The sequence below is a fragment of the Tenrec ecaudatus genome, chromosome 18 (genome assembly GCF_050624435.1).
Source record: "Tenrec ecaudatus isolate mTenEca1 chromosome 18, mTenEca1.hap1, whole genome shotgun sequence".
In the NCBI taxonomy this organism is placed as follows: Eukaryota; Metazoa; Chordata; class Mammalia; order Afrosoricida; family Tenrecidae; genus Tenrec; species Tenrec ecaudatus.
In genome coordinates this window covers 13,781,013-13,803,872 of record NC_134547.1, presented here as the reverse complement: position 1 = coordinate 13,803,872, position 22,860 = coordinate 13,781,013, and the positions used below count along the sequence as shown (strand labels likewise).

Below are 22,860 nucleotides of genomic sequence, written 5' to 3'. Positions count from 1 at the left end.
GCGATCATATCAGGGAGGTGGGCACACAATGGTATGACTATTTGTTCTTTGATGCCTGATAATTGATCATTCAACCCCTCATTTCACATGTGACAGCGAGTCAAGGACATAGCTCTTTGGAGGGGAATGTATATAACTATAGCTATTTACACACGCAACTTTGTGATTTTAATAAAAAGGCCATGGTGTACACTTTCAAAGCATGAGCTATAGAGCCTGGAGTCATTTCTCAATAAAAATAATTTTTTTTTCCAGAGAGAAGTGACTTTACTTCTCAGGGGGCCATCCTCGAGGCCAGGGTAGAGGGCCCGTGGGCTCAGCCCTCGAACTTTTTCTTACGGCCTTCCATGCCGCTCAGAGCATCGATGTTCTTGAGCCAGTCTCCCACCTCCTGGTTTTCCTTCTCAGTGTCCTCCTTCTTAACTTTCTTGAGGTGGGCCTGCAAGTCCAGCGACTCCTTAGACCGAGTCCCCAGCAGCGCCTGCATCATAGCGTCTGCAGAAATCCGTACTCTCCGCAGAGTGGGCTGCTTAAACTTGCCCCGAAGGTCGTAGATCTTCTGGGTCAGATCGGCGATCTCCCCGTGATGTTCTTGGCGACTTTTGCCTCCACGTCGTATCTTTCTTCATCCGCCTTATCCACGCGTGCAAATCCTGCAGCTCTGCGAAGCTTAGCCCGGCCACCTCCAGAGGCTGGCACCGGGTACTCAGGGCTCGCCCCTTCTCCCCGTGTTGCTCCTCCGCCTCCTGTTCCAGCTCTTGCTTCTCAGTCTGCAGCATCAGGATCTTCAACTGCAGTTTTCTGGAGGCAGAGATCTTAGACTTTTTCTTGGCATGGTGTTTGGTAGCGTAGGCTCGGTAGTTGGCAGAGGAGCGACGTCAGACGGGGCGGGTGGGGGCCGCGAGTCCCCACCGCATCGTTGCTCTCGTCTGCCATGCTGAGAACAGAGTCTGGAGATGGAGGAAAGGGGGTGAGGGGCTCACAGTGGGTGAGCTGAGGGGCGTCCCTGGAGGTGACCTTGGAGGTCCGGGGAGGTTTCTGTCTCCTGGTTGTTGGAGCCTTGCTGAGGACCAATAAAAATAATTTTAAAATAACAAACACCCAGCAGGATAAAATTGAAACTAAGGACGCAATCAATTCATATGGCCCCTCTAGCAACAATAACTTATGCAATGTGTTATAACTCTATGCCTGTGGCTATAATCCTGTTTTGGTGAGAGCTGCCTGCAATGCTACTGGACAGGATTAAGGTGGCTTTTGGACTTGATCATAGTAGAGGCTGTGAACCGATTCACCCATTTGTTTCCTTGGGCATGTTGTCAGGTAAAAGATAAAATGATCCTCTATCAAAGCCAGTACTTTATGTGTAAGAGCCATCTCGGGCACAGAGAGAAGGCCCAGCACCATTGGATGAACAGCATGGTCAAGATCTCTGAAGTATCAGAAGTTGAGAACAGAGGTGCAAGAGGCTGAGGCAAGGGAACAGAGAGGAGCAAGGCCAAGACTATGAGACTGAGTGGCGGAACAGTAGCCTGGGTTCTGTCCCATAGAGGCAGAGGTCAAGGGACCACGTGGTTGAGAATCCACGAACTAGAAAGAGACTTGGCTGCTGTCTAAGTAAAGGAGTTAGACAGTGACCAATAACCATTCTTACTGCTTACTAATCCTAGTTTGTGGTAACCTGCCAACTTCCCTACTAAACCCCTTGAATTATGCATGTTGTCTGCGAGGAAAGTCGATGAATTTCCAAACCCCGTCTAGAAGTAGTTGGAGGGTGGAGGCATGTCTGACCTCTGCCTATGGCAATAAGGAAGAGACAAGTCAGATGTAGCCACTCTATGCCACTTGCTGCCAAACCATTGCTCACCCCATACACCAACTCAAACCTCCCAGCGAATCAGAAATTCCTGTGTAATTAAAGAGACACACAAGGAGAGATAATGAGGTGGGTGAATTCCTTTTGATCTTATAGAGACCATCCTCCACAATTGAGGAGTACATTAAAGAGACATCAGACAAGACAACGTGGGGGGAGCATGGAGGGAGGGGGAAAAAGAGGACTTGATGCAAAGGGCTTAATTGGAGAGCAAATGCTTTGAAAATGATGAGGGCAAAGAATGTACAGATGTGCTTTACACAATTGATGTATGTATGGATTGTGATAAGCGTTGTATGAGTCCCTAATAAAATGTTAAAAAATAAAATAAAATAAAGCCTCAAGGATAAAAAAAAAAAAGAAATCAATGTAAAGAAAGCAAAAAAATTTTAAAAACATTTTAGGGCTCATACAACTCTTACCACAATTCATACATATACATGCATCAATTGTATAAAGCACATCTGTACATTCTTTGGCCTCATCATTTTCAAAGCATTTTCTCTCCACTTAAGCCCTTTGCATCAGGTCCTCTTTCCCCCCACTCCCTCCCTGCTCCCCCCTCCCTCATGAGCCCTTGATAATTTATAGATTATTATTTTGTCATATCTTGCCCCATCCGGTGTCTCCCTTCACCCCCTTCTCTGTTGTCCGTCCCCCAGGGAGGAGGTCACATGTAGATCCTTGTAATCAGTTCCCCCTTTCCAACCCACTCACCCTCTACTCTCCCAGTATCGCCCTTCACCCCTGGTTCTGAAGGTATCACCCACCCTGGATTCCCTGTGCCTCCAGCTCCTTTATGCACCAGTGTACAACCTCTGCTCTATCCAGACTTGCAAGGTAGAATTTGGATCATGGTAGTTGGGGTGGGTGGGGGGAGGAAGCATCCAGGATCTGGGGGGAAAGCTGTATTCTTCATCGGTGCTACATCGCACCCTGACTGACTCATCTCCCCTAGACCTCTCTGTGAGGGGATCTCCATTGGCCGACAAATGGGCTTTGGGTCTCCACTCTGCACTTCCCCCTTCATTCACTATGGTAAGATTTTTTTTTTTGATGATGCCTTATCCCTGATCCCTTTTGCACCTCGTGATCCCACAGGCTGGTGTGCTTCTTCCATGTGGGCTTTGTTGCTTCAGAGCAAGATGGCCACTTGTTCACCTTCAAGCCTTTAAGACCCCAGACACTATCTCTTTTGATAGCCAAGCACCATCAGAAGAAAGCAAAAATTTTAACAAGTAATAGCAATAAATGGTATTGGCAATTAAAAAAAAAGACAAAGCATACCAGAAGATGGGAACAAGAATGAAGCAGTAATGTATTCTCTTACAAGCTTATATAATCTAGGGCATGCAAGCCATGGTAAATACATACATAACAGGAAGGGCTGAGGCATATATGAAACGTGAGGGGGATGAGCTAGGGGTGTACAATCAATAGGAAGAGGGCGTACTAGAGGCATACATGTGACAGGAAGGCACATACATAACAAGATGGGCAGCTTCTAGATTTACAATGGCTGCCTAAACTTGGTTGTCTCTGAGCTGGCTGACCTTAGGTGGCACTTAGCTCTTCCCCAGGGGAATACTCTATGACCTTTATCAGAAGGGAGTGTAACCTTAAGGTTACATGGTGGGACTGCTTTTGACCTTAAAATTGGCATTATTCTGGGGGGACATGATGGGGAATAGCATTTACTTAGGAGAATATGACAGTAACACATCGCCAACCTATGCATGTGAAAGTCTGTGGGAAACAGAAAGATTTCTCCCAAGTTGTCTTCCACAAATATAGGTGAAACTTAGAGGTAAACGATAGTAAGTCAGAGGCTATTCTCCCTAAGGATTGTCAGTCTTCTAGAGCAATCAAACTCTATAGTCTGTCCCACCATAAGTAGGGCCCACTCCCTTCTGGTAAGGATAGTAGTAGATTGTTTCCCTAAGGAGAGCCCAGGGAGGTCAAGCCCACTCAAAGGTGACCAAGGTTAGTAAGGTTGCCATATGGAATCTTGGGCCTGGCCTTCTTGTCACATGCATACCCATAGACCCTCCCCTTCCTGTTATATGCACACCCTAGCTCATCCCCTTCCTGTTACACTTATGCCCATTGTATACCCCCCTCCTATCGCTTGTATTGCCTATTGTACAACCCCTTCCTATGATGTATGTCTTTACATGTAATTAGGGGGCATGCTGACCCTAGAGATATAAGCCTTGGTTAGCAATACATCACTCTCTCCTCTCTCCTGCCCTCTCTGCCCGAGTTGTCTGTGTACTTGGTGTTGAGATCATGGCCATCTAGGAGGTGAGCAGGCTACTATGAAATGTGACTGACTCCTTTATCTTACTCTCTCTCTCTCCCATCTCTTCCTATTCTCTATGACTTTACCATAATCTTTATAGAACTCAACTGTACAATTGTGCTTACCTAACTGATGATTAGTTGTAGGGAGCTAGCTTCCTCCACAAAGGTTTCCCAGACTCTTTACTGTATGGCCGGGTCAATGACAGGCTGGCTTCTAGCAGCAAGTGACCTTGAATCTCCCCCATCCTTGCGGAGCTGACCAGAACTGGCTGACACAACTAGCAGCAAGTGGCCTTGAATCTCCCACACACACCTGCGGAGCTGACCAGAGCTGGCTATGTAACCTGTCAGCAGCTTTGCCAGTTTTTTTCTTCCTTTCACTCATGGCCCATTTTGTGTACGGCCTCAGTGCCTGCATTTGCCTCAGTGCCTGCTTTGTTCTTGCCCACCGCTCTGCACTCAGCACGAATACACCCGGAACCAGGAAGACACCTTACATTCCAGAAACCCGGACGTACCTGTCCATATATAAGCATCACCCCTGTAGACTGCAGTGCGACTCCTCTGGCCCAGATGCTGTGGACCGTGGGACTTTGCCTAGGCTGGGTCTTTCTCCCCAATAAAACCTGTTTGCTCTAATTTGACTGATTTGGTCTCTGGCGCCTCTCGACTTCCTTACACTTACCATATGAGAGGAGAGAACTTGTCCACACACATTCTCTTCCCAGTCCTGTTGCCCACATTTCCCCCTTGGTTTTATTTTTTAAATTCAAAAGGGTCACTGAGGCAACATAGTCGTTTTCTAAATAGCAGAAACCTGACCACCAAGAGCAAAATCGTGGCATGGGCATACCATAACTTAGGCTACAGGAAATACTTTGAATTCAGGCCCAGGGAATAAGCGAGCCCCACCCCCACCCTCCCACCTCTGCCAGTCCCTCACCAATTGTTTAATTGTGCCAATGATAAGGGATGATTGAAAATCTAAATGGATTGAAAATCTGCTTTTAATTGTCTAATATCTAATGGGATATTTCCCTAACTAAAGCTATGCGAAAGACTGATTGCTCAACTGATTGACCTCTAATGAGATGTTGCCCTTGAATCTCTTCCAATGGTTCCTTATTAAAAGTCCAATCCTGTAAGTTTACATTATATAGATAAGAGGTGAAAAATGAAACATTTAGCATCAAATGAAATCGAATGTCCAGAATCTGATCCTCTAGTAAGTGAACAGTCATTGCAGTCTGATCATCTTTGTATAAAAATGTTCAGTTACAACAGAGTCCTAGAATGTCCCCCTGGGAACATCAGCAATGGTAGGAACGATTATGAGAGCCAGGAAGGCACCAATTGCCATTCTCATACATCTGCCAGGTCTTCTTGATGTTTTGGGTAATTCTTGCAACAGGAAGCAAGATCATTGGGTTGCCTTATCACCCTCCATGTCACACTGTCATTTGGTCCTTCCTTCTTGAGCCTGGCCGAACTTACCCCAAGGGAGAATCCATTTACTCACACAAAAAATGGATCAGCTTTCTCTGTGACAATAGGAACGTGTTCATCTGTCCTCATGTTAGAAGGTTTGGGGGAGGACAAAACGGTTTCAATTAATAAAGCTAAATGAAGCGTGTCATGTACAGAATTGCCTATTGTCTCCCCCCTTCTGTTTAGTAATTGAAATTTTAGAATGCCTTGTGCCCATTCAATTAGGGCCTGTCCCCAGGGGTTGTAAAGGATGCCTGTTATATGATGATTCTTCCAATCATGATAAAATCTATGAAAAACTTTTTCTGGTGTAAGCGGGGCCATGCCGGTTTTCACATATGTTGGAATGACCATCACAGCGAGCCGTGTTGGTAAAGGGCTGATGGCATGGTTGGTGCATTCGCCAGTCATCCCTGATGCCCATAAAAATCCTGAGAAAGTATCTATTGTATTGTAATGAGTACAGCTCCTAGGCGGCCAAAAGAGGGTGTGTATGTGACATCCTTTTGTCAGAGTGTATTTGACTGATCTCCACAGGGTTAACTCCATCAGGACCCTCCTGAAGTGAGGTTTGCTGCCCGTGATTGCATTTGCTGACAATCTGTCAGGTTTGGGCCCACGTTGGAGGATAGGATATCTTTGTCTTAAGCTAGCAGCATTGTTGTGCAGACTTTGATGTTTACCTTTTTGGAGTGTAAAAGTAGTGAATGCCTTTGGAGTTAACCCATCTGCTTCAGCATTTCCCATAGAAATTGGCTCGGGCACCTGTGTGTGTGTGCCCAGTGGAGAATGAATGGAGGTGGACTTATTTGATTTTGTAGGGTGATGGACAACTTACCAACATGCGCATGCCAATCTGGCTTCAGCTTTGCTGTTTCAATGAAAGGCCACACTTGTGCCGTACACTGAATCACTGATTATATTGATAGGCTGCTTTACACCTTTGAATAGTAGAAAGGGAGCGAATATTTCTGTTTTCTGAGCAGAGGTGTAACAAGTGTGAAAGGATTAAGAAGAGGACACCAAAAGGCTGCTATGATTACTCAGTCATCTGCCATTGCACTTCCACCATAATAAAATTCCCACTCCCCATGAACTGATCTACCCCTAGGGGGACACCCTGCTCTGGGGTCTAATGAGACTGTGCTTCAGATTCAGACCACCAGATTCGGTATTGCAAGTAATCTGATAGAGAAAGGCCAGCCTTAGTTACAGCATTCTAGTCCACAGAGATGAACCGCTCAGCTAGAAAGTTCATCATGGTCATCACGAAAGGGGGCTGTGAGCCATCCCTTTCAACTGCCTGCTTGATGTCTTTGAGCAGCTAAAAGGGGGAGGCTCCATACTGGCGTTCCTGAGGTCCTTGTGGGTTGTCTGCATTGGAGTGTCTTCCCATTCCAGGATGAGGGAAAGCGAATCTGGTCTCCTCTGCTATTCCTCTTTCTATCCTTGACCGTAAAGGAGCTTGCTCTGCTTAGCATTCTCGGGGACATTCTCTCCTTCTCTGCTCCCGGCATTCCCTAGATGGGCGCGAGCACTTACCATAAGGCTTTCTTTAGGATCCTACTTCTTTCTTCAGTTGTTTCTGAAACTTTTCAGCTCTTGTGGACTGATTCTGCATGACGTTTGCCTGTTTCAGTCAGTAAGGGTGGGCAGCTTCTTTCAGACCCTTCCTTCCTCTAAGCCTCCTCTTTCCTCCCTTGCTCTGTTGGTAGAGATTCCCAAATCAGACTTTTCATTACTTTGATGTTCCTCTTCCTCTGCAAAAGTTCCTTCCTCAGGGAATAATGGATTAAATTGTTTTACACTGATTAAAAAAAAACAACCATTGCATTTCTTTGTTGGTTACTGCTACACCTTGTTTTTTCAGTAAGTGGATGAGTTTTAAGTTTACTTTCACTTTGCCCCATTGTGTTATATATTATATACATATAAAGGCATAATTTCTATAATTATTGTGCCAAAGCTAGGGGATGATTGAAAATCTAAAATATTGAAGATCTCTGTTTTGAGCTGTCAGATATCTAATGGGATATTTCCTGAATCTTAACTACACTGAAGACATTGATTGCAAATTTCCTTTTTGGTTGATTGACATCAAATGCAATGTTCCACTTAAATCCCTGCCAATGGTTTCTAATTAAAAGCCCAATCTTGTAAGGTTACATTCTATGGATAAGGGGTTACATAAACCAGCAATGTTTAGCAACTAATGAAATTGCAAGTCCACACTCTGATCTTCTAGTGAGTGAGCAGTCTGTTGTCATAGTCCAATCATATTAGTATAAAAATGTTCAGTTATGATAGAGCCCCAAAGTGACACTCTGGCAACATCAGCCATGGCAGGAATGTTAGATCTCTCAGGGGACAGATTGACCTCGGTCCTTGACTCCACACCAGTAAGAATTCATTCTGAAGCCTGGTTTGTGATCCAAGTGGGTTTTATGAGAGTTAGAAGAAGTTTCAGGTTTACACAGGCACTCCACGTATCCTCCCCAGAAGCTGCTCAGAAAGCCTCACTCGACCCAGGGCTCCCGCCTTTTTCAATTATTCTGCGGGGAGGCGCACTGGATGACACCGGTCGACACCATCGACTGAATTGTATTAACCTGGCTTAGCTGGGCCAATCCAAGTGCAGCACCCACCCAGGTGTACCACCCCTTCCTGGCCGGAAACCTGCACTTCTGAGCATGCTTGGCATACCACTCCTTCATGGGCCGATAGCTGAGACCTCTGAGCATGCATAATGGACGTCCCAGCCCCTAATTCTCATGAATCTTCAAGGTCATCTTCATGTTTTGAGAACTTCAGCAACAGGAAGCAAAGTCTTTGCTTTGCGTTCTCTTCCTCCCTGACACAGGGTCACCTGGTCCTTCCTTCCTGGGCCTGGCCGAACTTGCGGCTAGGGGGAAGCCATGTACTCTATCCCTCACCTGAAAAGATACAAAGCAAATAGCCCCTCCCAAGGGCGGTGAGCAAACCCAGATCACATACACCTTTGTCTTTCCACCAGGTCTTCTCTGGATCAATTTTCTCCATAAAAATAGACACTTGTTATTTGACTTATTGATGGAAGCTTTGGGGAGAGAGGGTTTTCTGAGTTCATAAAATTTAAAGGAAGCTTGGCAGGTACAGAATTGCCCTTTGTCTCCCCCCTTCTGTTTAATAATTAAGATTTTAGGGTGCCATGTGCCTGTTCCACATTTCAAAGGTTCTGTCAATTCCTGGAATGTTGCTTTCCCAACCTTCTGTGATAGGTCGTATCAAATCTGCCTCCGTGGGGAGCAAGGTTGAATACAGTGACCCAGATCAGGGGGGCCTTGCTCTGGACTTTGCCCTGAGCCACGGTGCTGTGGCTTAGCTACTTCAGGGTTTAGTGACACCAGAGGGTGTGCTTGCAGAAAGCATGAGGCATTCCTGTAGGTGGCTTACCTACAGCTGATAGCAAACTAATCACAAAGAAACTCACTCCCCTAATAGAATCTGGCCCTGTAGGACAGACTTCCCACTAGATTCCGGCTCTGCTGGCCACAGCAGCTGCAATGTGGGACCCACTCAGCGCACTGGGCACTCTCACAGCTGTGTGGCTTCTGTTTGGAGCAGTGTGGAGAGTGTGCCGCGTGGTCTACATCTACCTACTGCCCTGGGCTCGTCGGGGGAACCAGTGGTACCGGGAATATGGAGCCTGGGCAGGTAGGTGAGAGTTTGGTGCTGGGAGAGTGGATGTAGGGATGAGGCAATAGGAGAGCTAGAATGGGGGCAAGGTTGGAAGGAGCTGCCATGAAGCAAGAGGAATGAAGGCTGGCCCGCCCTCTGCAAGGAGGCACCAACCCCTTCCACCTAACCTGAACCTGGACAGGTGAGAGCAGCAGGTGTGTTGTAGTGGATCAAGCATTTTGCTACCCACACAGGTGGGTTTTTAATCCACTCACTGTTGAGCAGAACCAAGGAGTGGATGTCTATTTCTGTACAGACTCCCACACACCCACTGCCGTCCCTGTAGGACAGCGAAGGCTGGCTCTGAGGGTTTCTGAGACTGGGCATCCTTAGGGGAGCCCTTCCACAGCCCTCATTATTCTTCCCCTGAGTAAGCTGGTGGGTTTGAACTACTGACCTTGTTGTTAACAACCCATGTGGCCACCGGCCTATTCTGTAAAGATTTCTAGTCTCCAATCCAGCCCTCCTAGTACTGAGTTGATTGTGCCTTGTAGCAACGGTAGGTGGGGTTTCTGGGATTGTAAGTCTTCACAGGAGCAGGGGCCTACTCTTTTTCCCAAGCAGGGAGATTTGTAGGTTTGTAGCAAGTCATTCTCTCCTTCCATTAGGCAATCCCCACAGCCCAATCCACTGCCATCCAGTTGATTCCGACTCAGAGTGACTCTATATGGGGCTTCCAAGGGTAAAATCTTTATGGGAACAGATAGCCTCATCTTTCTCCTGTGGAGTGCCTAGTGTCCCAGACTTACAGGGAGGAACAGCAGCACAAAGTGACAGCCATGGAAAGCCTTGGGAGCAGTTCTCCTACATCCTGTGGGATTGCGGAGTCTGAATGGAAATGACCCCACAGCAAATTAGTCCACATCAAACTCCCCAGCAGGAGTCGCTCCTGCCTCACGGTCACTCTATGGGGCACAGCAGAAGTGCTTCTGTGGGGCTTCCCAGACTGGAAGCCCATCATTCTCCCGTGGAGGACCAGCTGCTGGGTTTGACGTGCCCATCTTCAGGTTAAGGGTCCAAATTGTCACTCAATGTGCCACTAGGAATCCAGAGCATTCCATTTTCGGTTTTTGGAGCTTGTGTGGGAAATAAGGGTTGAGGTGCGGAGGAGGCTGGGAATAAGGAGGGACAGGGTGGGCGTTGGGAGCTGGCTGGGGTGAGCTGAGCGTCCCTCGCGCCCCCCCATCCCGAATTGGAGCAGCCCGAGCTGGTGTCACTGAGACCATGCTTCCTTCTCTCCGCAGTGGTGACAGGAGCCACGGATGGCATAGGCAGGGCCTACGCGCACCAGGTGAGCTGGGATTGGCGCGGAGCTGGGAGAGGTGGGAGCTTCTGGGGTCCAGCAGCCACGCCAACTAGCATGAGCCTTTGTAAGGCAGACTGCCTGCCTCTCTGTACCAACAGCTCCTGCAAGCCTCCTTTCTGCCCCCTCTGCTGGGGCCTGGGGCTTCCACTGCCCCTGTGACTTCACGCTACACACTGCTGTCTTAGACTCTCCCTCACCCACTTTCGCATTTCAAGTCTTCCTAATTTTCAGCAGGCAAGCCTGTGTCACTTGCTCATCTAGGGTTATTACTGATACTTTCCCCTCATTTGTTTGAGATGAACTTGTACATCACTAAGGAATCGAAGTTCAAAACCCATCTACAGCAAATCTAGTCAGATGAAGCCGCTGGCAGAGCCCCTCTAGCCCCGAGCAAGGGTCTGCAACTTCCTTACTCTCAGACAGTGGTCATTGTAATCTCAGTTCTGCTGGACCGAACTAGGTACTAGGTCAGTTGACCTCCCTCTTGACAAAACCTGAATTTGTTCTAGGTGCAAGTATCTCTTGCTTGTTCCATGACAAAATGTTCTTTCTTGGCTTTTAAAATATTGATGGTGGGATTTTTTAAACTTATTCTTTATATTTTTATCTTGATATTGTTATGATTATATTCTTACCTTTTTATTACGTTTTTGTTTTCTAATGTTTCTGTTGGGTTTTCCAATAAGTGAAGCACAGAAGGAGTAGAAATATTAACTGAAACAAAGGTTTCCAGGGGAATTTGGGGTGAGGGTGGGAGATGGAGAGGGTGGGGGGATTTCAGGAGTAAACAAAGAATTTGAGAACACCAGAACTGATTGTGTTACACAACTCATTTTAAAGGTGGGTTAACCATAAAGAAAACAAAACCAAAATTTTTAAGGTTGATTGTAGTACCGATTGTGTAATTCTTCTTCATGTCATTGAGCTATGAGTCATATGATATGTGGATTCTGTGAAAACTGTTAAAAAAAAAAAGGACACAAGTCCACTGCAGTTGACTTTTCCCCCTTTCATAGTCACCCAGAACAATAACTAGGCCTGAGAGGTAAGGTCTCGGGGGAGGCTTTAAGTCTGTGAACGTTCATTCTTTTCCTTTTTTTTTAAAGAACAAAAACATATTTACTATTCTGGTTTTTAAATAAAATATATTCTTTATAGTTGTACAGCCGATCTCATCAAATCAAATCGGCAATAAGACCGCTTCAAAACACACATCATGTGGGGGTGTTTTTCCCATCCTCCACTCTCCTCCCCTCCCTCCCTCCCTCCATTCTCTTTGATGGTTGTGAATTGGGTTGAACCTGCCAAGCTGGTCCCAGGAGCCCAGGTGGCACAGTGGGTTGTGTTGGGCTGTGAACCACACTCTGTCAGCGCCCTTAAAGATGTACAGCCTTGGAGCCCCCAAAGGTACAGCTCTACCCTTTCCAGTAGGCTCTCTCAATGGAGTCTACTCAGTGGCTCGGTTTCAGTGGCGGGCCTCTGGGTGGTGCAAAAGGTTAAAAGCTGAGCTATTATTAGCTGGATAGTGGGCTGTTGGGACCCACCTGAGAGGGGGCCATTTCTGAGGCGTCTTGCAAGAAAATGGTGGCAGACTTCATGTCATGATCAAAGCCATGAAAACATGATGGAGTGGAAAGAGTGATGAAGACACTGAAGAATTCCACCGACATCTTCAGTAAAAAATTGTACGTATTCTTCATGAGCACAATAAAGTGTTTTGGGAATTCCCATTCTTTCTCAAGGCTAACCATTGCTAGGTTCAGCAGAGTTGAATGCCTTGGCAAAGTCAATAAAATGCTACCAGACATCTTTCTGATATTCTCTGTTTTCCATCATGACTCATCTGACATCAGCAATGGTATTCCTTGTCCCAAGTACTCTTCTGAATCGGGCCCGATCCTCTGCAAGCTCCAGTAAACGTACTGCTGATGTAGTTGGATGATATTTAGCAAAATTTCACTTGCACGTGAATCCATGATACTGTTCTGTAACTTGCACATTCTGTCAGGTCGCTTTTTTTTAGTGGCTACTCTGGTAAGTTACATAATCACATGTCAACTTGAGGGTATTAAGAATGCAAGACTGGAGTCTAGTCTGTCAATCAGGTCACAGCCTTATATAGCGTCCTTGTGGGCATGGCTTTCTCATGAGGGTTCTAGGAATCTCCCCTCTCTCTGCTTCACCTCCCTATGGAAGAGCTACACTCAGAATGCTGGAGGATCCACTTGGAGACCTGTGCTAACGCTGAGATGTTTCCATCACCACTGGATCCACAAGACTTTCCACTGGCCTGTGATCTTCCTGCACTCGGCATCACTGCATATGTTCTGTGAGTCTGAAGAGGAATTTGTAGGCTAAGATTGGACTTATGTACTTGATCTGGACTGGGATTGAATGTTTTCTTAATATCCAATTACTCTTTGATATAAAGCCCTAATATAATCGTAGAGTAGCTAAGACAAATGGGATAAATTATAAAGTTGAAGAGCTGAACAGAACATTTCTAAGGGAAGCTCAAGAGACTGTCAAGTTTTATCATGAAATGTGTGAAGAGAGAAAAACCAAAAAGAAAGAGCATGCTCAGCATATCTTAATTGAAAGCACTAAAGAAACATTTCAAATCTCAAGCAGCATTATTGAAAGACCGTATGGGCAGAAATATTGATCGATGCAAGGAGCACTAAAAGAAGATGGAATAATACAAGGGTCTCTGTACCACACAGAACTAGTCAACGTTCCACATTTCAGGGGGCAGCACCTGAGCAAGGAGCAACGGTGCTGAAAGAAGGAGATAAAATACTCAGGGCCAACAATGAGAGTAAAGATACTAGGAGGATTAGGGGAGGGTGAGGTAATTGATTACAAGGGTCAACCTAGAATCCCCTCTCAGTGGGGAAGAATAAGGGAAAATTGGGTAAGGGATGACATTGGACAATGTAAGATATGGAAAAATAATCTATGAGTTATCAAGGTTTGTGAGGGAGGGAGAAGAAATGGGGAGCTGATACGAGGACCTCCAGTGGGAAGATAATGCTTTGAAAATGATGATGGCAGCATATGTGAAAATGTGCTTGACACTGGATGAATGTATGGCTTAGGATAAGAGATGTAAGAGCCCCCAGTAAAAGTATTAGGGGAAAAACCCAGAAAGAAAGAGAAACAACAGGAGGGTGGGGTGGAAAGGGGAACCGATTACAAGGATCTACGTATAACCTCACTGGGGATGGACAATAGAAAAGTCGGTGAAAGGAGACTTTGGACAGTGTAAGTTTTGACAAAATAATAATTTATAAATTATTAAGGGTTCTTGAGGGAGAGAGGGAGCAATGATGGAGGGGACAAAATGAGGAGCTGAGCTGATCCCAAGGGCTCCAGCGGAAAAGCAAATGCTTTGAGAATGTGCTTGACACAATGGATGGATGCTTGGATTGTGATAAGAATTGTACGAGTCCCCAGTAAAATGATTTTTTTTAAAAAAGAGAGAAAAGAAAAAGAAAAGAAGAAACACCAGATTCCAGAAACTGATGGAATGCACATTACAATGTTTCAACACGCTGACGGAAGAGCAGGAAGCATTGATTGGTCTATGGCAGAGAATTTGGAAGATAATCTCTTGGTCTGAAGGAAAGACATTTATATTTGTACCCATTCCAAAGAAATCGACCCAACATGATGCTCAGATGATTGAATAGTGCCATAGTTATCACATGCCCATCCATGATTGCTGAGGATCTCTCAACAACTTCCGGGGCAGCACATTCACAGACTTAGTCAAATGTCAGGCTGGACTCAGAAGAGGACTTGGAACAAGAAATATCATTGGTGATCTTAGATGGATTTTGGCTGAAGCCAAGAATATCAGAAAGATGATTGCTTGTCTTTTATTGACTATGCCAAGGCATTCTACTGTGTGGATCACAACAAACTATGGATGGCCTTGAGAAGAACGAGGACCCCAGAACACTACATTGTGCTCATTCGGAACCTGAATATGGATCAAGAGGCAGTTGTGCAAACAACAGCATTTTGCTCAGTTGAGAATCAGCAAAGGTGCGTTTCAGGGTTCTATCCTGTCACCATACTTACCCAATCTGTATATTAAGCAAATCATCAGAGAAGCCGTATTATGTGAACAAGAATGTGTCATCAGGATTGGAGGAAGGATTATTAACAGACTTCGATATGCAGATGACACAACGTTGCTTGCTGAAAATGAGGAGGACTTGAAGTATTTGCAGATGAAGGTCAAGGATTGCAGTCGATAATCTGGATTGTGACTCGGTGGGTGTGATAGCAGAATACCTATCCACGTGCAAGGAGATCCAGTCGATGCAACTGTGATAATCAGCCATTAAGGGACACATCTGACGTCCTCTGGCTTCCTTACTGCCGCGAGGCTCCATGAGGATCACACAAGCCTCCATGTTCCATCTGCCTTTATCTATTCTGACACCAACTCTTCCACACATGCCACTCTCCATCTCTGCTGGGTATGAGAATTCACTGCAATGGCGACACAGATCTCACAGACTGTATTCACAAGTGGGGCTATTAGGGAATTAAACAGGGCATACTAAGTCAGGATCAGCAGGCAGTAAGGATACAGTCATTGGGCTCCTCTGCCAGTAACCAATCTCTGTCTAGTTCTCAGCCTCTCAGCCATGTGGGAGCCAATTCTCTCTGTGGTCCTCAGTCTCATAGACACGTGGTCCCTTGGCCCTTCCTCCATGAGCCAGGAAGCCAGTTTGCTTGTTACTGCGTCTCACAGTCCATAGTCTCAGTCCACATGAGGGGAAGGTGCCCCATAGACTCCTTGCTGCACTGAGTCTCTGCACCAGAGTCCCAGGGTGTCTGGTCTCGGCAGCGTCTGTTGATTGAGACAGAGACCTTGAATGTGCTTTTCCAAGGTCCTGGAGGTTCTCTTATCTCTGCTATTCTTTCAAAGAATGGCTCATCCTTATAGCTAGAGGAGTGGTCCTGAAATTGTCTAACCCTCACTATTAGTGGTGTACACACCCTATTTGCATGGCCTGGCACCACCAAACCCACAGCGGCCATTATAGAAACGCGGATAGAACAAATATATTTTGAAATCCCACTCTACCACAAGCTTTCTTCAAGTTTATGCACCAACCACTGAAGCTCTCAAACACTCACTGCCTTACAGTAGATGTTGACTCCCCGCACCCCCATAGGACAGGACAGGGCTGCTCCCAGTGAGTTTCTGAGACTAGCTGTGCACAGGATTAGAAAGCCTTGTCTGTGTGCTGGTTTTCGGCTGGTAGTTTCAACCTTGAACTTAGCAGCCCGACCCCCAACCACTACCCCACCAAGGCTCCTTCCTCTAAAACTATGGATGAGCAAATTCATTAATTTGGATGAATATTTCCAGTCTGAAATTGATCAAACATGTACCCAAGATGCATTGATAGTGACCAGGGATTGGATTAGAACAAGAACATTTGTAGAAAAGTATGTTTTTTGAAAGAGTTTCACAGGTTGCATGCATGCACCCTTCCATCACCCCCTGTAGTTTGCCAAGAAAGGTCTGGACATCGTCCACATCAGTTGAAACATGAACAAGTTGGAGAAGGTGGCAAAGGAGATTGGTGGGACCCAGGAGGCAGAGGGGTTGGGGCAGCAGTGGGGGGTGGGCCAGATATGGTCTGCAATGGACAATGAATGAGGACAGGGACTGGGTAGGGTCAAGGGCTACAGCAAGGGTGGGGCCAGAAACCAGCTTAGGGTCTGATTTGCTCCCTCTCTCCCTTCCTAGAGCAGCTTCATGGTACCAACACGCGTGTCATCCATGCTGACTTCACGGGGGTTTCGAGATCTAAGGGGCCATTGAGGAAGGGCTGAAAGGCCTGGATATTGGAGTACTGGGTATGTTCTGCGGCTTGGGTGAGGCGGGGGCAGTGGGGAAGCCAGTCTTCAACCACCCCCAGGCTCAGGCAGATTCTGGGTCATCTCATGGCCCCACTTACTGGAGTGCTGGAGTGACAGAAACCATGTGTTTCCTCTGGTTCAGTGAACAACATGGGCATGAATCACTCTAAACTACCTGGGAAACTATTGGACTGTGAGAACCCAGCCCAGGTGAGTGACACCTGGCCCTGGCTTCCCAGAATCACCTGGTCCTCTGACTCGTCACTGCCCTCTGTTGGAAAGCAGGCGCAATGCCCTTGCTTTGTTAGGACCATACTATCTACCGCCATCTGCAGGAAGTCTGTTTTGGAAACTCCAAGCCTGTGATGACCTCGAGGATACCGACCACCCTGTGTAGCAGATGCGCTTCTGCAGTGCGCAACCAGGACCACTGTTGGCCCTGTTCTAACCCTTTAAATTTTTATCTTTTTTAGTTGCAGTCCTAATAAGAGTATACACAACAAAGACCTCACCACTTTAGCAGGCATTTCCACACGTTGAATTCAGTGACAGTGACGAATTTTATTCTCTGAGAATTCTTCCCAAATCATTCTACTCCTGGTCACATGTACTCAATGCCAACAATGCATCTGCCCTTTCAGATTCCAGGAATATAAATGTGTATGTGAATAGCGAGACCTGGTGGCACGTTGGGGAAAGCACAGGACTGCTAAACATCAGTCAGGGGTTCAAACCCACCAGCAGCTCCACGGGAGGAAGATGAGGCTGTCTGCTCCCATAAAGATGCACAGTCTCAGAGCCCTTCCCTGAGGTCGCTATGAGCAGAACAGATGGCAGTGGGTGTGAGTGTGAGTTGACGGGAGGACAGAGATGTGGCTTACCTGCATAGGAAGGCCAGTGCGGCCCACTTAGGATGTACAAACTTACATGTGTGCATTTTTATGCAGAAGACATTCTTTTCCTACTTGAGTCCATGTGTATGTATATGCGCATAGGTATGAGCCTCCATGTATGGACATGTCACCCAATACAAAACCAACCTGCTGCCATCAATTCTATGCCAATTCATAGGGACCCGACATCAGGTTTATGAGCCTGAGAATCTTGATGGGACCTGACAGCCTCACCTTTCTTCCTTAGAGCAGCTTCTGTCTTTGAATCACCAACCTTGCAGTTAGCAGTTCAAGCCTTACCCAATGGGGTTGCTAGTGTGAGTGCTGATATATATTCAAATATGATTACTGGTCATTTTAAAATGGGATTACACAGGAAGATGGTAATACTAAAGGTCCACTGGAGATTCTATAAAACATATTACTGCTTTTTTTGTTACCTCAAGGAGGTGCAACTTTTAAGAAATTAAAACTTTTTGTCATCGAGTTGATTCCAACTCAGCGACCCTTCCAAACAGAGTAGAACTGCCCCTGTGGGTGGGTGTTGATGTCAGTTGGTACCGGAGCAAGGAGCCGCAGCTTTCTCCCATGGAGGGATTTGAAGCCGCTGACCATGCGGCTAGCAGAATCATCCTTAACCCACTATGCCACGGGGCTCCTTCTTCTAAGAACTGGTTTCTCTAAAAATGAGCCTTACATCCTTGGGGGTCTCTTTAGAAGGAGGTTGAGAATTATTGGACAGTTGGGAGAATGTCGGGCAGGTCACCAGGGGTAGAAATTACTGAAGTCATGTAAGTGTCATTGTGTCTAGTTTCAACAATGACAACACAATCAGTAATGTCCATGTAACAATGCTAAGTTAGGAAATCTGGAAAGGGGAGGTGGGTCTGAAAGGGAGGGAGGGATTGAGCGAACTTCCTGTACCCTCCCCCCAGGGGCTCTAGAATACTGTGAACCGCAACATGATGTCGGTGGTCCAGGTGAAGCCTGGCCACGATGGGTGGCTCAGGGACTACCCTGAGAACCCAGGGGGGCTTCCAGAACACCCTGCACTAGAGCTGCTGGGGGGAGGACCTCCTGGGAGGGAACAGGGTGAGGGGGCTGGAAAGGAGAAGATGTGCCCTTCATCCCCTTTCCTCAGAAGACCAGAATCGTCCTGCCCCAGATGGTCTCCAGGTAGGAGCCGGCCACTTCCTTTGCCAACCTGGAGACTGTTTCCATTCTCCAGCTGCCCCGCCCATGTCTCCACCCCTCCCTCCCATGTGTCTCAGTTAAAGGGCTCTGCCCAAGAGTGGGGGTGGGAAAGCCCTGTCCCCTGCCCTTTGCCTGCCTGTCACTCCTCTCCAGAGAATGCTCTCTCCTCCAGGCACAGAGGGATCATCATCAATGTCTCTTGCATAACCGAAAACCACCCCTGGCCATTCCTTGCCATCTACCCAGCCACAAAGGTACCAAAGCCCACATACCCAGTCCAGGCCTGGGCTGTCCACACCCGAATGTTCCCATTAGCACCTCCCTCAGGCCTTGAAGGGTAGACTGCAAGCACCTTGAGAAGGGAAGGTTAGGGGGCCTTGATTATGGGTTATTCATCGAGACAAAAAGATACTGTCATGGGATGGATTCTGACCCACAGCCACCCTATGGTATGGAGAGAACTGCCCTTGTGGGTTTCTGAGACTGTCACTCTTTAAAGGAGCAGACAGCTCTATGTCTTCCCAGGAGCAGCTGGTGGGCTTGAACTGAAGGCCTTGTGGTTATTAGTCCACCTAGTCACCCACTCTTGTGGAGATGTCAAGGGCAGAGCCGGGACTGTGCATTTGAAGAGAAACAGGGGCTGGGAGTCAGGAGAAGGGACAGAGTGGATCCAAGGAGTCCCTGGGGAGTGGACGGAGACGTGGGGTTGACAAGACAAGGAGACAGATGTAGCTGGGAAAGGGGTGGGTCTGTGGGATTGGGGGAGGGGTCACCACCTGCAGACATCTGGTGTCCCCAAGACCAGTGTGGTCAGGACCCTGGGGCTTCCTGACCTGCAGGGTGCTCTGAAAAGGGATAGTACGGGAGGGGGGAGGGCGCTTTACATTCTGTGACCCTCCCTCTCTCTCCTCCTCCACAGGCCTTTGTGCAAAGATTCTCTGCTGCAGTGGGCGCTGAGTACCTCTCTGAAGGGGTCACCATACAGGTGCGGGTGGAGCAGAGGGCGGGGACTCCTAGTGGGCAGGGAGTTGGAGGGCGTGGTCTCAGAGAGGGTGGGGCCTCGTGGGAAGAAGCTCAGAGACCCAGTGGGTGAGATGCTTCCAGTGGGGTGGGACTCCCCAGAGGAAGGAAGGGGAAGCGCCTTTTCTTTACCCTCCTCCTTCCTGCAGACCGTGAGCCCAGGTGTGGTTTCCACAAACTTGACTAAGAACCCCGAAACTGGGTTACTGGTGAAAGGTCCCCAAGACTGGGCTGAGCAGGCGGTGCACACCCTCGGCCTCTCCTCGCACGTCTCTGGGTGTCTCAGTCACGAGGTGCAGGTGCGTTCCTGGCTGCAGGGCTTGGGGAATGATCCCTGCACTGAGTCCTCTGGCCTTGGGGGTGGAGGGGGTGTAACAAGCCCCCGCCCTGGGCTGGGCAGGGAGTGGGCGAGCTGAGATGCCAAAGAGGGAGGCGAGTCCTGATCCCTGTCCCTTCTCCTTCCTAGAGCTTCCTGATTGGGCTCCTTCCCTCCTGGTATTTTCACACTCGCTGGGCGTCAGAAATGTTGAAACTCCTGGCATCTTACAAAGAAAAAGCCTAGGGGAAGGCGTGACGGAGACGTGGGGGCTGGTCTGCCCGCTCCTGTTTTCAACATCCTGGCCCAGGACTGTGGATTTTGGAATAACTTTGCAGACCGACCAGTGCAGCCAAACTGGATGCCGGCAATTGACATTTAGACCTTTGGGAGAACGACAGTTTTTTGTTTTCTTTTAAAAATCATTTCATTGTGTGCTCATACAACTCTTATCACAATCCATCCATCCATCCATCGTATGTCAAGCACATTTGTACATTCGTTGCCCTCAGCTTTCTCAAAACATTTGCTTTCTACTCGAGCCACTGATATCAGCTCTGATTATTTCACCTCCTTCCCTATCACCCCCTCTCTCATGAACACTTGATAATTTATAAATTACTATTATTTTGTCATGTCTTATACTTTCTGAGATCTCCCACCCTTCACCCAATTCTCTGTTGTCCTTTTAACTCTGTTTTCAAAATTTTAATTAAAAGGATTTTTTACCTCAAATAGCATTCCTGAGAATTAGACATGAGGGCAGTTAGAATGAGTGGGAATTGACTCAATGGAAGCAGCTTGATTTACCTGCATGGAAGGCCATTGAGGAACATTTGGGATGTATGGATTTGTATAGTTGTATTTGGAACAATTTTTTCTAATCCAAGCCACAGGTGTGACACAATAAGTATATCTATACCTGAAAACAAAACCAGCCCACTGTGACTTCATCTATTTCAACTCATAAGTATCCTCCATAGGATGTCTAAAGCTTCATTTTTTACAGGTTTTACATAGTTTCAACATTCCTCAGAGCAGCTGATGGGTTTGAATCATCACCCTTGAAGTTAGCTGTCAGCACTTCCCAATATCAACACCGGGATACACACACACACACACACAAATGATTTAGTGGGCTATATAGTGAACTGGTAACAAAAAGGTCAGTGATTTGAGATAACCACCCAATCGGCTAGAGAGATAGAAGACATTTTAATCTCCCTTTTAGCTTATTATGAATTGGGATAGACACTATGGTACTTAGTATGATTCTATTTATGTATATATAATATATATTTCCTTTTTACAAAAAGTTCATGGAAAAGTACAATTAGAAAACATTTTTTTTGAGAGAAGGCACTGAGCTATGGTTCCACAAGGGCTTCCGGGCAAGATGGCAACCAGGTAGGCAGGTCGTACTGGGAGCTTTGTGGAGATCAGTGAGTCGGGAGATCTGGAGGTTGAGTAGGGGTTCTGAGGCTGTTGGTCAATTCCTGGGACAGTTCAGGGTGCTTCCCTGCACTAGGAGCTGACTCCCACCCCATTACCTGCACCTGCAGGAATTGGTTAAAATTGACGTGCTGTTGTGGACCACTGTGCCTCAGCCAGCTGAGCACTAGCAGAACATCACGAGCACTAGCAGAAGCCCACCTGTACATCCCCAGTTTGATACCCAAAACAGCACAAAGCACTTCCCCTGCCAGTTGGGAGAGCCCTTCTTCAATAACAGTACTCTCCTATCTTTTCCCTGCCCTGCCCGGTGTTCCCTGCCCCTCTAACACACGCAGCTGGGCCCTATTTCATGCACCCCTACCTGTCTGCAGTGCCTCTGGTTGGGAACAGAAGAGCACAACCCAATCCCATTCCGACTGCCATAGCTGGGTGCTCCCGAATCCATGCCAGCACTTTCTTATGAAGTCCTTTGGGTCGCTGAAGTGCAACCCCAGCTTACTTCAGAGCCTGTCTACTGAGAGCCACCAAATCTGCCCTCCAAACAACAGGTCCCCAAAAGGCCAGAGTCAGAGGGAAATCCCAGTGGGACAAAGGTGTAACGCACTCTCTCAGGGAAGTTGGCTAAAGGCAGCTTGCACAAACATTCATACAAACCTCCCTAAGAGACCCCAGGGCACTCTGGATCCCAGGAATAGCACCTAGTATGTCCAAAATGACATGTAATCAACAATCTGCCTTAGCAGCCTCAACCCCCCCCCTCCTAAAAAAAAACAAAAGAAATAAAACCAATGACAAAGGATGACCTGGCCCTAACAGCAGTCATTCAGGAGGCAGACGTTGACCTGCCACAGAAAGAAATTTTCAGAATGCTGCTTGGAGTCATACTGGTTATGATGGAAGAAATACAGAAAGAGGATAAATGATAGAGGAGATAAAGACCATGCACCAAAGGGAAATACAAGAGCTAGGTTGGAGACAACAATAGCCAGTAACAAATTCACAGACTTTGCCAATAGACTTGAGGAGGCAGAGAGCTGTACCAGTGACCTAGAGGATTGTCAGACAGACTTCATCAAATGGGAAAGACAGTCAAGTAAGATAATCGGAGAAGGTAAAGAAACCCTGAGAGCCACGTATGATGTTATGAAGAGGAAAAACACCAGAATAATTGTCCCAGCAGAATAAGACACAATAAAGGAGTCAATGGTAAAAACAGGGAGGGAATTCTTAGAGGGAAACCTCTCCAGCTTAATGAATGAAAATCAGACAACCATTGAGGAGGCAGTTAAACTATCCAACTTTGAGGAAAAGGAAGAACTCATAAGAGCAACTAGGGGAAAAATGCAGTCAACTATAAAGGCACCCAAATAAGAATTGGCTCAGATCTATTAGTGGACACCGA

General features: G+C 47.0%; 2 pseudogenes; one reads left to right on the top strand and one right to left on the bottom strand.

Annotated features, from left to right (window-relative positions):
- Positions 1 to 316: 316 nt before the first annotated feature.
- Positions 317 to 936, bottom strand: LOC142432322 (troponin I, cardiac muscle pseudogene; annotated as a pseudogene).
- An 8,274-nt stretch (positions 937 to 9,210) lies between these two features.
- LOC142431593 (very-long-chain 3-oxoacyl-CoA reductase-like) lies at positions 9,211 to 21,625 on the top strand (annotated as a pseudogene).
- Positions 21,626 to 22,860: the final 1,235 nt, after the last annotated feature.